The sequence below is a fragment of the Octopus bimaculoides genome, chromosome 9 (genome assembly GCF_001194135.2).
Source record: "Octopus bimaculoides isolate UCB-OBI-ISO-001 chromosome 9, ASM119413v2, whole genome shotgun sequence".
Lineage (NCBI taxonomy): Eukaryota > Metazoa > Mollusca > Cephalopoda > Octopoda > Octopodidae > Octopus > Octopus bimaculoides.
Window position 1 is genome coordinate 66,987,106 of NC_068989.1, and position 5,181 is coordinate 66,992,286.

A 5,181-nucleotide genomic window follows, 5' to 3' on the forward strand; every position below is an offset into this window, starting at 1 on the left:
GTGGAATGTAAACAACACGTACTAGCGGTGTAATGGGATCTTTTCCCTTGAATAAAATTAGTGCCGTTGTTTGTCAACAACAACTATCGGCGGTACTGTTATTTATGACATCGTTCGTGCGTTTGTACTGGTTTTAGCTTTAGGGTTTTAGGGTTAGGGTTCGGGGTTTAGAGTTAGGGTTAGGGTTTTAGGGTTATGGTTAGGGTTGTGAGTATTTTTGCCAAACCCTCACCCTAACCCTAATCTGGTGTGTATGTGGGTTTGGGGCAACTTTGTGGGTTTGTGAGGGGCCGGGTGTAGGTGTGTCCACAGATGTTTGGGCCCTTGAATGTTCATCCATTTTTCCCAGAGTCACAATCGGCCCTTATGTGCCCCTTTCGGCCACCTAGGTCTAAACGTCTTGAAAAAAAATTATTCTTTTATCTTATATACTCAATAACGATTAGTTTTGGTTATTGAAAACATTACCCATAAAAAGAATTGACTAGCAAGAAACTGCTGGCTCAGAAGCGATTATATTTTTAATTTAAGTTAACCTGAAAAAGTACAGGACAAGTAGAAGTGGAAGTTTTAAAATATTACGTATTCATTTGGAATCAAATTTAACAAAAGTCTTAATCTAATTCAAATATAACAGTATAACTTCCCTTTGAAGAAAATTCTAAATAAACTTCCGTCATTTACTCCTTATAAAATAAAATATGGTGAATGATGGAAAGAAAGTGAAGCACTAGTATATGATGGAGATGGAGCTTGTCTTTCAAAATTTAACAAACCCTCACCAACTACACTCCTTTCATATTTTTCATTCACAGCTGAGCCGATATTTAGGCATAGTTAAATATGAGCTCAACTAGGTAGAGAACAGTGATGAGGATACATGTCAGCTTAACTAGTGAGAATCAAATAAGTAGTAGTATCTTGTCAGTTCAGAAATAATGAGATAAATAATGTGATGAATTTACTGAGCTCTGCCTTCCTCAGCTAAAATATGAAAATTTCTCCCCACTTGAGACAAAGGACTTGAAATCTATGCCATGAAGCCTTGGAAATATAACATTCTTGGGATCTTGATACCCAGAAGCTCCCACCAACAACACTCATGTCTTCTATAAGACATGACCATCAAACCTTCCTTCCCAAAGTGCACAAAATTTGATCATTGAGTATGATCTCGGTTAGACGAGCATATCATAATGTGCTATGAAAAGAACAAAACTAGTTCTTCAAATTTTGCATTTTCAACATTCTGCTCAAAGGCAATATAGTCTTCCTTTTAATCTTTTCTATTATTTTTCCTTTTGAATACGAAAGACATTTTATTAAATTCAAATTTCAAGCTTTCACTTCTTTTTGTCCTGTACGTTAGGAATATTTACACTCACGCGGTTGCATTTTCCTGCTAATATGTATCTAAGAACATTGTAATTTGCTTGAAATGTTGTAAGGTGTAAATAACATATATCGCTTTAAAAATGCCTCAAGTAATGCAGATGAGAAGTTGGGCAAAATATGTATGGTGTTGACAGTAAATAGTAACAAAGAAATAATGTATTGCCTAGCGTAGTTTGTTAATGTTTTATTATATTTGTTAAGAGGGAATATTCCCCTTGTCAAATACAAGAAAGAAAGCAATGTATGAATTCAGAGAAAAGCCTTACTACCAGAAGGCCATATTGGTGTGTTGTGAGAAAGGGGAAGAGAGATAAAGAGAGAGAGGGGGAGATTTGTGTAAATATCTTGCTTGTATCGCCATTTATGGGAAAAAAATACGAATAACGCATTAGATATGTTCAAAATTCTGTCTATTGCCTTTAAATTTTTCATTCTATGGACTAAAAATTACCGGAAAGGTACGATTAGGCGCGATTGTTTTAAGTACTAGTGATTTGGCACTACCAACTGGACATTAAATCTGTTTTAGTGATGGCTTTTTAGACGACAGACCCTTTGGAGAATGGAGGCGATCGCGTGGAAATATATACATAGAGACAGAGAGAGAGAGAGAGACATTACAATGGATTAATTTAACTAGATGGACATAAACACTTTCCCCTCTCCTCATACACAAAAAGATGGAGAAAGAAAGAAAGAAAGAAAGAAGATGGAGAGAGACATATTACAGTTGAGACCCGATGGACATTAACACTTTCCATCTCCTCATACACAGTGAAAAATATGCAAACACACACAAGCAGAAAGAGAGAGATGGGGGAAGAGACAGATATTAAAATACATTAGATAATAGCGATTACTACAAACACGACTGTTACCACATACGCATAAAGAGAAAAACAAATAGAGTGTGAGAAAGAATGGGTGAAAGAGAGAGAGAGCTGAGTGAAAGATGTACAGAAATCTATTGTGATAAAACTTTTCGGTTCCACATTTCATCAATATTTTTACAAGAGATGAAGCAGAAAACCAAATGAAGATAACTAGTCGAGTAGTTTAGTAGTCGTGATAACATTTTCACCAAAAGGCCACGTGGACAAAACGTCCGATATTAAATACGTTCAGCTTCGAATCACCTACCTTAAATAGGCGGAGCCAACGTGACTAACCAAAACGGCCCACACCCAAAATTTACAGTCGAATAGTATATTATAACACCATGTATAAGATATGTGGAGTCGCACGGCTTAGTGTGTTGCACTCATGATCGTAAGATTATTGCTTCGATTCCTGGACCGTTCGATGCGTTGTGTTCCTGAGCAAAACACTTCATTTCCCGTTTCTCCAGTCCATTCAGATGACAAAAATAAGTAATCCAGCACTTACGATTGCGAGATCCCTTTTGCCGGACTGCTAAGTTACGGGAACGTAAACACACCAACGCCAATTATCAAGCGGTGATGGGGGGACAAGCACAGACACAAGGTACACACATACATAGATATACACATATAAGCGTGTACATATATATGTGTGTGTGTGTGTGTGTGTGTGTGTTTGTGTATGTGTGTGTGTTCATACATATATAGACAAAGTAGCCAAGTGGTTACAATTTGGGGCTCGAGATCGAAGACCGTGAGTTGGGTCCTGAGTAGGGGGTGCATTGCATCCTTGCTGAATAAGCATAATTTTACGTTGTTACGGTCTGCATATATATATATATATATATATATATATATATATATATATATATATATATATATATTAGTCAATAGACTATATATTATTCATTCAAATACAGTGTACATTTAAACACATCAGAGATGTCCATAATAGGACATCTAACCCGCTAGAAGGAGCAGTCAAAAACTCCACGCCACAATTAGGGAAAATTTCGAAAGGTAATGAAAAATAAAAATATTTACCATCTATTTTCCGAACCAATGGTTTCAAGCTATATTTAGCAAAATAAAATATATTCCAAGGCCAGCTATCATCAGCGGAAAAACCAAGATTAACATATAAACATGAGGCACTACATAGAAACATGACTTGCGCTTATATGGTATAATTTTTCAAAATCTCCCGCACGGGGGTGGGTCCTGGATAGCGGTCTAAAGGAGACAATCCCTTGCGCTTGACTTTTCTTCTTTGTATGTTGAAGAACTAGCCGTGAGGCCTTTTTTCCCTCCACTTCAAAGAAAGGTTATAGGTCACCGGCTGTTAGGGTCTGACGAGACGTATGTAAAGTCAAGCGCTTTATGGACGGGAAAACCTGGGTAACCCTATGAACAGATCATAACTATCTTTATCTAAATACTCTGCTGGTCTATAACTTAGAGTATACTTCTCTTTCGGATGTATGATTTACTGACGTGTGTGTATATATATATATATATATATATACACATATATATATACATATGTATATATATATATATATATACACATAGTGAAAGAGAGAGAGAGAGAGAGGTGAAAGTAAAGGCCTCCTTCAGTCATGAATGACCATGGGATTACACCTACAAAGTTACCTTCCGAGGCAAGGTTGTTTATTGAATACCAGTAGTCGCCCATGCATATCAGCCTTGCTTCTCCTCTCCACCGATGTTATCCAAGGGAAAGTCCAATACAGCTTGGCACCAGTGACGTCGCAATTCATTTCTACAGCTGAGTTAACTGGAGCAACGTGAAGTAAAGTGTCTTTCTCAAGAACGCAACACGCAGCCCGGTCCGGGATTCGAACTCACAATCTGACGACCGTAAGCTCGACGCTCTAACCACTGGGCCATGCATTATGCTAGCATAAATTCAAAAATTTGGCTGTTTAGCAATAAAAAGATAAATCTGTAATAATTACATGCCATAAGTAACATTTAAACATTTCCATGTTCGTTTCACTTACTCGAGATATCCAAAGTTCAGTTTTTTTTTTTTGTTTGTTTTTTTTTCCCGAACTGTATTGCTTTTATCATCAATCCTGCAGTTATATGTACTAAAATTTCAAAGGCCACCGATGTCAGAAATGTACTTGGAGAGCCTATAAATTTCGTCACCTCACTTATATATGTAATCTGTATTTTATATGTGGAGCAATGATTCGTTTTTAATCATATTACTTACGAAATGAAATACTAAATTACATGATTCCCAGACATACGCCGTTAGCGTCTTCTTTGCAGATTATTCGCAGATCTTTTGTGCGTGAAGTAGCTTAATTTCAGATAACTTAAATATTTTGCATTTATCTCGCTATTAAATTATTTCGACACCTCAGGGGATCCATTCCAATTCAAAATCACAATGAAATTTTCATTACCATCCTTTATAATATAGATAGATAGATATCCATACATATGAATGTATATGTATGTATGTATGTATGTATGTATATATATATATATATATGTGTGTGTGTGTGTGTGTGTGTGTGTGTGTGTGTGTGTGTATACATACATACATACATACATACGTATGAAAATGGCGGTGCCCCAGCATGGCCACAGCTCATGAGTTGAAACTAGATAAAATGAAAATAATAAAATGAAATATAGATATATACACAGCCGCTGCATTGGCACCTTGGGCAAGTGTCTTCTATTATAGCCAAGGGCCGACCAAGCCTTGTGAATGGATTCGGTAGGACGGAAACTGAAAGCCAGTCGTGTACACACACACACACACATATATATATATATATAAATATATATATATATATATGTATATATGTATGTATGTATATATATATATATATGTGTGTGTGTGTGTGTGTGTGTGTGTGTGTGT